A 12,931-nucleotide genomic window follows, 5' to 3' on the forward strand; every position below is an offset into this window, starting at 1 on the left:
AAGCTTCGAAAGCTATACCCCTCTTAATAGTATGGCGGTCCTATGACTCAATGAAAGAAGAAGAACAACGAAATAAATGCTACATCTTCATTCTTCCTCGAACGCAGTCATTTGCTTCGAACATGCACCGAACCAATTGCTTAAACTTCAGCAATTTTTAGGGGTCACTCTTGATAGCTTTTATCTTCGGTGATAACCTTCACTGCTGCGCAGGGAGATTATATATCTTCATCGTTTGCATCAAACTCCTTGACACATCAGGGACCTGTAACTCTGTGTGCACTAGCAAACACATAAGTCCCAAAAAATTATGTCAACAAGCTCCAAAACATAAGGGGCCTATCATTGTAGCAACAATCTCCCCCTTTTTGGATGGTTGTTGACAAAACAGATAATCATCAAAGTGAAGATATATAATTGAAATGTAAATTGAACAAGAGTGAACTTGCGTTACTTGACTCGATGATGAAGTATACTCCCTGGATGTATGCAGGGTCAATTGATATACAATAAAATTCCTTGCAATTCATTCGAGTGTCTGGAGGATTTTCAATCATGCGAGGTAATGATTCGCACTGATGATAGATAATCCAACAAGAATAAAGTGCAATCATTCATAACTTCTATTCATAATTCCACCTGAAAAACAATAAGCTTTGATAGAGAATAATGCAGCAGGCGGGGTTATTAATATTACAGCCCATAACAGAAGTTTTACATCAGAGCACAAGAAATGGTGTAAATGTATAAAAAGATAGAGCGAGAAAACGCAAACACCAAATCCAACAGAGCAAAACTATCAAGACTTTCGATGTTATTCTCCCCCTTTTGTCAACTAGTGTCAAAAAGGTGATGAAAAACACGAGTGCTAGAAAACGGTGAATATGATCCACTCTGAGGCATCGCCTGATGAACTGCCCGAAGAAGTTTCTGATTCGGAAGTCTTTGGAACATCTTCATATTCAGCAACAACAGCAGCTGATCCTTCTAGAATGACTTGGGTCTTAGAAGAGGAGGGCACATTTGGATCAGCGTTGAGAGTCTTGCGAGACAGAGGATTTGCTTCAGCAGGTTTTTCAGTAGGCGATGTGGCTTCTGATTCATCGAGTAATTTACGCAGCTGAATTCGAAGTAAATCCATAGTAGGTTCACGAGTTGGCAAAGGTGGAGTGGAGAGATCGTGATAATCTTCAACAGTAAACCCTTGGTCAATGTACTAATAGAGTTCTTGGAGGTGAGACTTGCTGAGTTGCTTCTTGGAGAAAAATTTCTGAAGCAATTTCCATAAGCGCTTCTTGTTTTCTGCTGTAATCATATGCACAACTTTTGTTCGGTTGTGAATAGCATTAAGTTTGGCAGCCAGATGCTCTTTTTATTGATGATCTTCGGCCATATGCTTCAATAGCAACTGTTGGGTGCGCATGCTCACTTTAAGATGTGAAGGAGGTTGAGTGTTCGGCATACGATCACGTTTAGGTAGCTTGGGTCCATTGAAGGTAGTATGATAATCAAGACTTGCTTCTGGAGCTTTTCCTGAAAAGAAATCTTCCATTACTCTTAGCGTATCATGCACAGGAGGAATGAAGCTTTTATGGCCGACTTTGGCAAGATATTCAGTCTTCATTGCATAGTCAATCACCTTCTGAATCCAGGGTGCATACACCTTGATGGTTTTTGGATACTAGGTTGAATCCATCAGTATGCGTAAGAACATGTCTTCGACATCGAAGATATACCCTTGTGAGATGGCATGCATGGTGTTCCAAAGAACATCATATATAACATTATCAGTATTCATTCCAGCCAGCGGACAGAGGGTGTATGTGAGAATGTGATATAACGTCTGATTGTCGAATGCCAAGTGCTCAGGCAGAGGAGGACCATTGTAGTCACGAATCTTATCTTCATCCATTGTACATCAGAATCTTCATCAGAGATGGCATCAATGTTATGAACCCTTCAAACCGAGGGAAATGAAAGTGAGATACAAAGTCCATGGCAGAGCATTTGATTCGTTTTCCTTCAGTCATCCATTCCATGACCCACTTTGTGATATCTGACTCATCGCCAGAGATATATAATGTTGCATAAAACTGAAGAATAATCTCCCTGTTTCATGGATGCTGATAGCCCAAGACATGTGTGAGACCATAGTCTTTGATGTCTTTGTAGAATTTGGTTGAAACAACCGATGTTCTTCATAGCAGGAAAGTCTGGGAACTCATGAGGGAAAATCTTCAGGCTATCAAAAAGAATTCGAGAGTAGTATATTGCATGTTCCCGAGTCCAGAACCGAGGAGATTCAGACATACTTGGCTTGTTGTAAGGACTTTCTCGAAATAAAACTAGATGAGTATTTCTGTTGAACAAAGGACCTTTGACTCCAACGCCGATGGAAAACAAAGGCGGTCACTCGCGAGGATAGGGGTACTCGAGTTCTTCTTCAACAAAAAGCACTTCATCGCCATAGATGACGGAATCTGAATGATGAGCTGATGGTGACTTTGCTGCAGAAGGATTAACATCTTAAGTTCTTCGAGTAGTAATGAGTGAAATCCTCAAGGGAGAGGGATTTGATACTTGTTCAGGAGCTGAGTCAGGCACCAAAGTTTTATCAGTCATTGGGGGCTATTGAGGAATTGCTTCAGATGCAGTTTGCGGAGCAAAGGGTGGAACTAAGGCGTTTGGTTCAACGCGGGCGGGAGAAACTTGTTGTGCATACGGAATAATTCCACCTTCTTCAGACACTTGGTGCTGAGAAGGATTTGCTTCATGAGCTGGAGAAGCTGTCGGCGTCCTGGGAACGGGGTACCTAGACTTGCCTGCCCGCGGCCCACAGCGTGGCTCCATCAGCGGCCTGGTATGGCCTAGTTTTAGCAGCAACGACTCAAGACCCTCGCGAGGGGCCAAGCCTCGCGAGGCGGACGACACCAAGACCTCCCTAGGGGCGGCCTCACTAGGCTGGCTCCCGAGGAGCAGAGATATCAATGCAAGGTGCACCTCGTGAGGTTCACATGACGTGAGCCATGATGACCAAGGCCAGGCGGGCGCCAGCGGGTGCAGTGTACCAGTTTCCCCTTTGGTGCCATGGAGGCAAGCGCATGCGCGGAGTCCCGAGGGATTGGGCAAAGGTTTCCATATTGGTGCAACGAGACCAAGATCGCCAGGACGACAGGACGGAGGTCATCGCGGAGCCCACCACAGCGTCACCACTAGAGACATTGCAGGTGAAGACTACTTTTGTCAGGATAACTTGTACTAGTTGTCTCCCTTTGAATTTGGCCGTTGTGGGATCCCTTCCGCCTACATTTGGGATGAGGACCAAGGCCACTATAAATAGGACTTAGCCACCACCCAAGAGAGGGATCGGATCATTCAGACCATCCTCACACCCACCAGCTCATCGAGCTCAAGAACACCTCACCTCCTGAGGCTGTTCAACCACTGTACTAGTTCATCCTCAGCCCCTCGAGGCAATCCACCACAAAGCTGGAGTAGGGTATTACGCCGCAAGGTGGCCCAAACCAGGATAAACCGCTGTGTCTCTTGTCCCTTGGGTTTGTCGAGCTAGGTTGTGGAATCGTTGGGCCAGCAGGTTGGGAGAAGGAGTTCTTCGTATGCACCCCAGTGTTCGAACCTCTCAAGGGTCGGCGGAACCCAGCATCCGACATTTGGCGCGCCAGGTAGGGGTGCGGCAAAGCTCCGCCTTCCCGTCTGCCCGTCCCCCTGCCCGCTTCGTCTCCTCGTCCGGCTTCCATGGCAGGCGCCGCCCCTCTAGCTGGATCGACCGGCGCGCGCGGAGGCACCGAGGGCCTCCGAGCCTTCGCCCCCGCTTTGCGGCGGTGAGGTGGCCGCCCAAGTTCAGGCCAGACTTGCCGCCCCGATACGACGGCACGGCAGACCCGGCAGGCTTCCTCCAGGCGTGTGAGGAGGCCGTCTGGGCGGAAGGCGGCGACGACAAGGTCATGGCTAACTGGTTCTTGATGACCCACAAGTGTAGGGGATCTATCCTAGTCCTTTCGATAAGTAAGAGTGTCGAACCCAACGAGGAGCAGAAGGAAATGACAAGCGGTTTTCAGTAAGGTATTCTCTGCAAGCACTGAAATTATAGGTAACAGATAGTTTTGTGATAAGGTAATTTGTAACGGGCACCAAGTAACAAGTGTAAATATAGTGCAGCAAGATGGCCCAATCCTTTTTGTAGCAAAGGACAAGCCTGGACAAACTCTTATATAGAGAAAAGCGCTCCCGAGGACACATGGGAATTATCGTCAAGCTAGTTTTCATCACGTTCATATGATTCGCGTTCGGTACTTTGATAATTTGATATGTGGGTGGACCGGTGCTTGGGTGTTGTCCTTACTTGGACAAGCATCCCACTTATGATTAGCTCCTATTGCAAGCATCCGCAACTACAAAATAAGTATTAAGGTAAACCTAACCATAGCATGAAACATATGGATCCAAATCAGCCCCTTACGAAGCAACGCATAAACTAGGGTTTAAGCTTCTATCACTCTAGCAACCCATCATCTACTTATTACTTCCCAATGCCTTCCTCTAGGCCCAAACAATGGTGAAGTGTCATGTAGTCGACATTCACATAACACCACTAGAGGAGAGACAACATACATCTCATCAAAATATCGAACGAATACCAAATTCACATGACTACTAATAGCAAGACTTCTCCCATGTCCTCAGGAACAAACGTAACTACTCACAAAGCATATTCATGTTCATAATCAGAGGGGTATTAATATGCATAATGGATCTGAACATATGATCTTCCACCAAATAAACCAACTAGCATCAACTACAAGGAGTAATCAACACTACTAGCAACCTACAGGTACCAATCTGAGGCTTTGGGACAAAGATTGGATACAAGAGACGAACTAGGGTTTGAGAGGAGATGGTGCTGGTGAAGATGTTGATGGAGATTGGCCCCCTCCCGGTGAGAGGAGCGTTGGTGATGATGATGGCGATGATTTGCCCCTCCCGGAGGGAAGTTTCCCCGGCAGAACAGCTCTGCCGGAGCCCTAGATTGGTTCCGCCTCGTGGCGGTGGAGTTTCTTCCCGAAAGCTTGCTTATGATTTTTCTCGGACGAAAGACTTCATATAGCAGAAGATGGCCACCGGAGGGCCACCAGGGGGCCCACGAGGCAGGGGGCGCGCCCAGGGGGTAGGGTGCGCCTCCCACCCTCTTGGCCAGGGTGTGGCCCCCTCTGGTATTTTCTTCGTCTAGTATTTTTTATTATTTCCAAAAATAACTTCCATGGAGGTTCAGGACTTTTGGACTTGTACATAATAGGTCTCTAATATTTGCTCCTTTTCCAGCCCAGAATTCCAGCTGCCGGCATTCTCCCTCTTCATGTAAACCTTGTAAAATAAGAGAGAATAGGCATAAGTATTGTGACATAATGTGTAATAACAGCCCATAATGCAATAAATATCAATATAAAAGCATGATGCAAAATGGACGTATCAGTTCCCCATGGCCCTCACGGGTGTACCGCGCGCCTGGCTTCTCAGTCTGTCGGAATCTTCTGTGGCCTCCTGGGAAGAGTTGTGCGGCCTCTTCATCACGCACTTCGCGGCACCAGCGCCCCACGCCGTCGCAGCCCTCCTCGGCGGTTCTCAGGCTCCGCCATCGGACCGCCATATCAAGCAGTTCTGTCGTCAAGTAGGTGCCGCCTGCGCGCGACAGGGAACTCCTCCGGGATGGGCGACTCCCGAGGCCGACCTCACCTTCGACTCAAGAGACCATCCTATGACCACCGCGGGCGCAGGCGCGCTCCCGATGCTCTGCACCCCCACCATCTGTAACATGGCGGTAACGAAGACTCTCATCGACGGCGGGGCCGAACTCAATGTACACTCCATGGAAGCTTTTGGCTTGCTCCACGTATCACACGGCCGGCTCCGCCCCAGCAAGCCGTTCTCCGGGGTCGTCGACGGCTCCACTAGCCCCTGGGGTAGATCCGCCTCCCCGCCACCTTCGATACCCGCGACAACTACCGCACCGAGCTCATCGACTTCGACATCGCCCTTATCGGCATCCCACACAACGCCATCCTCGGGTACCCAGCCTTAGCCAAGTTCATGGCAGAAACTCACCCCTCCTACAACCTCATGAAGATGCTAGGAAGCAGCGGCGTCCTCACTGTGCCCGGGGACACCAAGGAGGCACTGGCGGCTCTCAAGCTCGCCTTCAGGGCTGCGGCTGGAAGCGGGAGAGGTCCCTGAGGCCCTGGGGGCTACACCGGCGAAGAAGAAGCAGTTGTTCTCTCAGGATCGGGCCAAGACGAAGCAGGTGCCGGTAGACTGGGATGGGGCGTCAGGAGCCACCTTCACCATAGGCGCCAACCTCGGCCAAAACCAAGAAAAGGTGCTGGTCGATTTCTTGTGCGCGAACAAGGAGGTGTTCGAATGGGAGCCCAAGGACCTGGCTGGAGTCCCAAGGGGGGTGATCGAGCATCACCTGAATGTGTGCCCCAATGTACGCCCGGTGAAGCAGAAGGCACGGCGGCAGTCCATAGAGAAGCAGTCGTTCATTGTCCAAGAAACCCGCAAGCTGCAAGTCGCTGGTGTCATTCAGGAGGTGCGATACCCAGAATGGCTGGCGAACCCGGTCGTAGTCCCTAAGAAAGGCGGGAAGGAACGCATGTGCGTCGACTTCACCAACCTCAATAAGGCGTGCCCTGAAGACCCCTTTCCGCTGCCACGCTTCGACCAGATCGTCGACTCCATTGCCGAGTGCGACCTACTGTGCTTCCTGGACGCATTCTCAGGGTATCACCAAATCAAGATGGCGGTGCAGGATGTTGAGAAGACGGCCTTCCTGACCCCGTGCGGGGTGTACTACTACACCTGCATGCCCTTTGGGCTGCGTAACACCGGGGCAACCTTCCAACGGCTCATGCACATTGCTCTGGGCCAGCAGCTCAGGAGAAACACTGAGGCATATGTCGACGACATAGTGGTGAAATCTTGGGAGGCATGGACCCTCATTGAGGACCTAGAAGAGATGTTCGCCAGCCTGCACAAGGTGGACTTGCGGCTCAACCTAGAGAAATGCGTGTTTGGCGTCCCCTCCGGCAAGCTGTTGGGCTTTCTGGTGTCACACAGGGGGATCGAGGCAAACCCGGAGAAGGTCAAGGCGATAGAGAGGATGAGCCCGCCACAGACCCTTAAGGAAATGCAAAAGCTGGCGGGCTATGTGATCGTGCTAGGGCGCTTCATCTCCAAGCTGGGGGAGCGCGCCCTCCCATTCTTTAAGTTAATAAAGAAAAAGGGGCCCTTCGAGTGGACTCTGGAGGCCGACGCCGCATTCCCAGATCTCAAGAGATACCTCACCAGCCCGCCGATGATGGTGGCGTTGCGCCTACTCGAGCCCCGGGTACTTTTCCTGGCCGCCACGCCTCACTCAGCCAGCACGGCGCTGGTGGCCGTCAGGAAGGAGCACTAGTCCAAGGGCCTGCCACACGACTCCGCGCGCTCGGTCAAGGCGACGCAGCCTCAAGGCGGCACTCCTTAGGCCATGGCTACGCCAACAGGCGACCAAGCGCCTGAGGTCCTCCAGCCTCGGGGGGCATCTCAACTACAGGAGGTCTCGGACTACACCGACGATCCTACCCTCATCGAGCACCCGGTGTACTTCGTCAGCACGGTACTGCGGGATGCGCGAGCACGCTACCCCATGCCGTAGAAGCTCTTTCTCGCGCTGCTCGTCGCCTCGCGCAAGCTGCGCCACTACTTCCAAGGACACCCCATCAAGGTCATTTCGGCCTACCCACTAGAGAGGGTACTCCGGAGCCCCAATGCTGCAGGTAGAGTCGCCGAATGGAACATCGAATTGCAGGCATTTCAGCTGGAGTTCAGCACCACTAGGGTCATCAAGGGAGCTGCACTCGCCGACTTCGTGGCGGACTGGACCGATGCCCCAGGACCAGAGGCAGGCGAGGACCGGACGCTCTCACCAGGGAGCGAAGCACCAGACGGCCGGGTCATGTACTTCGCCGACGCCTTCGCACGGCAGGGCGCGGGGGCTTGAGCCGTGCTCGTTTCGCCTACTCAAGACAAGCTCTACTATGCCGTGCAACTTTTCTTCCAACACGGCGAAAAGGTCTCCAATAACATCATGGAGTACGAAGGCTTGATCTCCGTCCTCAAGGCCGCAGCCGCTTTAGGCGTGAAGCACCTCACCATCAAGGGCGACTCCCAGATCCTTGTCAACTTCTCCAACAAAGTGTACAAGCCTAAGGATGAACACATGGAGGCATACCTGGAGGAGGTACGCAAGATGGAGAAGCAATTCCTAGGCCTGGAGTTGCAGCATGTGCCCCGCGGCACGAACAAGGAAGCCGATGACATCGCCAAGAGGGCATCCAAGCGCCAGCCTCAGGAGCCCGGTGTCTTCGAGGAGCGGCTCTTCAAGCCTTCGGCAGCCCCTCCGGTTGTGGAGCCAGCACTGCCTCAGGAGGAGCTCCCACCAGCACCAACCTCGGGAGCCCCCGCCTGCGGCCTGACCTCGGGAGCACGCCTGCTCCTTGTGCTCGAGCCTCAGGAGGAGTGCTGGACCGAAGAACTCAAGCTGTACCTACTTCAGGGGACCCTGCCGGAGAAGGAAGAAGACGCTGAGCGCGTAGCTCGGCAGGCCACAACCTACTGCATTCGGGACGGTGAGCTTTACCGAAATGACCAAACGATGTTTCCTTGCAATGCATCTCCAGGGAACAGGGGTGCAAGCTGTTAGCCGACATACACGGTGGAGACTGCGGGCATCACTCATCATCGCGCACCCTCGTGGGCAAGGCGTTCCACAGCGGATTCTACTGGCCCACGGCGCTCAGCGACGCGACCGAGCCGGTGAGATCCAGTGAAGCCTGCCGGTTCCACGCCAAGCAAATCCACCAGCCCACCTAGGGCCTTCAGACCATCCCGTTCTCGTGGCCGTTTGCGGTCTGGGGGCTGGACATCTTGGACCCGTTCCCTCGAGCACCCGGGGGATACCGCTACCTCTACGTTTCCATCGACAAGTTTACCAAATGGGCGGAGGTGGAAGCAGTCCGCACCATTACGGCCGGCTCGGCGGTCAAGTTCATCAAGGGTCTCATGAGCCATTTCGGAGTCCCTAATCACATCATCACCGAGAACGGCTCGCAGTTCACTAGCAATCTCTTAAAAACATATTGTGCTAACCTTGGAACGCATATATGCTACGCCTCAGTGGCACACCCGAGGAGCAACGGCCAAGCTGAGTGCGCCAACGCGGAGGTCCTGAGGGGCCTCAAGATAAGAACCTTCAAGAAGAAGCTCGAGGCTTGCGGCAGGGGCTGGCTCGATGAGCTCCAGTCCGTGTTGTGGTCCGTCCGCACCACCGCGACCAAGCCGACCAGCGAAACCCCATTCTTCCTCATCTACGGAGCTGAAGCGGTTCTCCCACATGAGGTCAGGCATCGCTCCGCGCGGGTCTTGGCGTTTGACGAGGCACGCCAGGACGCCTCATGGGGGATGGACCTCGTGCTGGGGGAGGAACCGCCGTCAAGGCTCGCGTCGAGTGACAAGGTACCAGCAGGTGCTGCGGCGGTATCACTGCCGCAGCGTCCGCTCCAGGACGCTCTAGGTGGGAGATCTCGTCCTACGGCGGGCGCTCTCCAGGGAAGGGCTGCATAAGCTCTCACCCATGTGGGAGGGCCCGTTTAGGGTCACCCGCGTCTCCAGGCCTGGCGCCGCGTGCCTGGAGACGCAGGACGAGATCCCCATCCAGAACGCCTGGAACATCCAGCACCTCCGGAAGTTCTACCCATGAAGCAAGGCCCAGTGCCTGTGAAGGTCTCCACTCGTGACGCTCTCACGTAATAATGAGTGGGGCTGTACATGCCCCGGAGTCTCCGGAGAGCCGCCCTTGGGCCTCAGGGGCTCCCTCCCATGTCCTAGTGGTAGCACTTACCTCCGCGCTGGTGAGAAGACTAGACTAGGTGCCGGACGCGGCTGCTCATTTGCTTGCTTTCTGTAGTTGGTTTGCAATCTCTCTTAATGGAATTTGGAGTTCTCGCATTTTGGATTGCCAAGTTGGATTTCCCCCTCGCCTTTTCTCTTGCCCGTCCGTGACCCAGGAGGGGTGGCAGTTGCCCGCTGACGGTGTCCTAGACTAGGGGGTACTCACCACATCATCTCCCGACCAGGTGGATCGGGCCGAGGGCCCCCATGGCGGTTCACTCATGGGCCACTTCGGGCAGCCCATGCCGCATACAAGGAGTATTCCACAAGACTTGGTGATCAAGACAAGGACTCCTCTCCACCAACGTATTCGGCTAGGACTCTTGTTATCCTAGGCCTCTAGTGCATTATATAAGCCAAGGCCAGGCTAGTCGATAGATCATTATGACATTAATCATCATACCCCTAGGGTTTTAGACCACAACATATGATCTTGAGGTAGATCAACTCTTGTAATCTCTATATTCATCAAGATCAATCAAGTAGGAAGTAGGGTATTACCTCCATTAAGAGGGCCCGAACCTGGGTAAACATCGTGTCCCATGTCTCCTGTTACCCGTCGATCCATGACGCACAGTTCGAGACCCCCTACCCGAGATCTGCCGGTTTTGACACCGACAATGGTGCTTTCATTGAGAGTTCCGCTGTGAGACCGACAAAGGATCAATGGCTCGCCTGCAGATCAACTGCGACGTTGGCATCTTAATCGCCGCCTCGACTGGTCACCTTGGCTTGGCCGAGGATTGTGCCCTACCTCCAATTATCATGTTCAGACGAGGGCCTTCATCAACATCAACTCCGATCTCTATCAAGATCATGGAGGAATCATCCATGGAGCTCGGGGGCTCAACGTCAACATTGCCCTCGGGCGACCATGCTGTTTTTTCGAACAGCGAATTTGTATCCGCTACCACCACCTCCTCGAGCATCGCTTTGACGATTACTTTGGTGGAATTGTGTGGAATTGAGTCTACAATAACACTATAAAATTTCGTCGCGTTCCGATGGAGCAATCTTCGCCGGTCTCCGATATACCGGAGCCCCCTCGAATCTGGACAGGAATCTGGATGAGTTTGGAGCATGGTGTCCAGCATCTAGCTTGGATATCCTTTGGAAGATCCAACCGTTGATCGGTTGCGGAATTCCTATATCTACCACCCCTCAAAATTTCAGCTCGATCTGACCGTCCAAACTCCGGGAACCTTCTGATTAGTGCATCACTTTTCAGATCTGTTTTCTGCGCGAGAACGAATCCGGCCCGAGTTCATCTTTTTTAGAACGGGATTTCGGTCATCCTTTTTAAAGGAAGTTTTGTATGGGGTATTATGTTTTGTTCCCAAACACATCCCACTAATTTTAAAGTCGTTTCCAATATGATCTTCACAATCGCGCTGGTGTCAAACCAACCCGACAACGTTGCTCCACGGCTGCCGACTTGCGCTAGACACATCGTCACTTTGTTGAGCCGAGCTCAACTTCTTCGGATCATCATCTCAGCGAGCCGAACAAGAGTTCAGAATCGCCAAGGATAAATCATCACCAACATCGCCACCCCACGGACTACACGGAGCGGGCACACCGGCATCGCCACATGGTCAGTTCATCAAGCCGGCATTGATCGCGTCACAAGTTACGACCTGCGTCGGCATGGCCGCACTATTGCTTCTTCAAGCCTGATGTCCATCACGCCGAACTGCTTCAACACCTCGGCTGACATGGCAGCTATAACTTCTCCTTACCGACCTGCTCCGTCGCCTCGTCTGGACCGGGGGCTTCACCATCTCTTCATCAACCTACTCCGGAGGCTTTGGCGTCACCAGCCGACCGGCTTCGTCACGTTAGCTGGACCGAGGGCTTTGCCTCGGCGAGCCAACCTTTGCGAGCATCGCCATGCCGTTGCTTCATTGCCCATTAGGCAATGGGTGTGCGGATCGAGTCCCAATTTTGGGAGTCACCTTTCTCCAGATTTCTACAACAAATAAAGCAGGTGCTATTAATCCTAGTAATTTTTGCTTGTTTGGGTTTATTTTTCCCGAGGAATTATTACTCTGGTTTGCTCCATCATCTGTACACATGTCTATCAAATGGTGGCCGCATTAACGATGATCGCGTGGTGGTTCAGTCAGTTTCCGTACACAGTTCGGCGAATGCCGCATCCGGAACTCAGACCGACCTGTGAATTCAGGCTTTGCCACACCTTTACCGCATCACGCTGACGCCCTGCATCAACATTGACTTCGGCGCCAGGCCACATATCTTTAAATAAATTATTTTGTGTAAATCAATTACGCGAGGATTTTTATATATTTATATTATTATTGTTGGCCTGCACTATTTTACATGTGCAGGTAATCAACTTCGACTGTGTCACGTGGTCACTTCGGCAAGCCGACGCCGTCGTCCCAATCGACATAAATCGGCTCGTGTGGTCACCTTGTTGCTTGAATTGCCATACCAACATGCTCGGTTGCCTCGGGGACTTCGGCATCGCTGAGAGAGTCTACCTCATCGAGTGTTCGGCACACGGGCCATATTTCTTTTATTACTCACTTTGCATCAACTATTAATTATGCAACGATTTTTATTTATTTACTATTATTACTATTATCTCCGGTTTGCACTATTTTATGTGCACAGGTAAATGATCTGAGTCGGGCAGTGTTGTCTCCTCGGCGTACTGACATACCACGTCACCTCGGCTGGACTGGGGGCTTCGTCATCACTTCATTAACCCACGCTGGGGACTTCAGCGTCACTCTGCTGGCCTGCATTGGCCGAGCCGTGTCACTACTCTGGAGTGCCGAACTCCTTGCTCAAACACCTCGGGCTTGGGGGCTGGGACCTCGGCCATGCCGAGGACTGCGAACCTTGTCGGATCTGTCACAGATAAATGGGCGTCTTCGTCCCGCCACAAGCCCGAATCGCA

The sequence above is a fragment of the Aegilops tauschii genome, chromosome 1, assembly GCF_002575655.3.
Source record: "Aegilops tauschii subsp. strangulata cultivar AL8/78 chromosome 1, Aet v6.0, whole genome shotgun sequence".
In the NCBI taxonomy this organism is placed as follows: Eukaryota; Viridiplantae; Streptophyta; class Magnoliopsida; order Poales; family Poaceae; genus Aegilops; species Aegilops tauschii.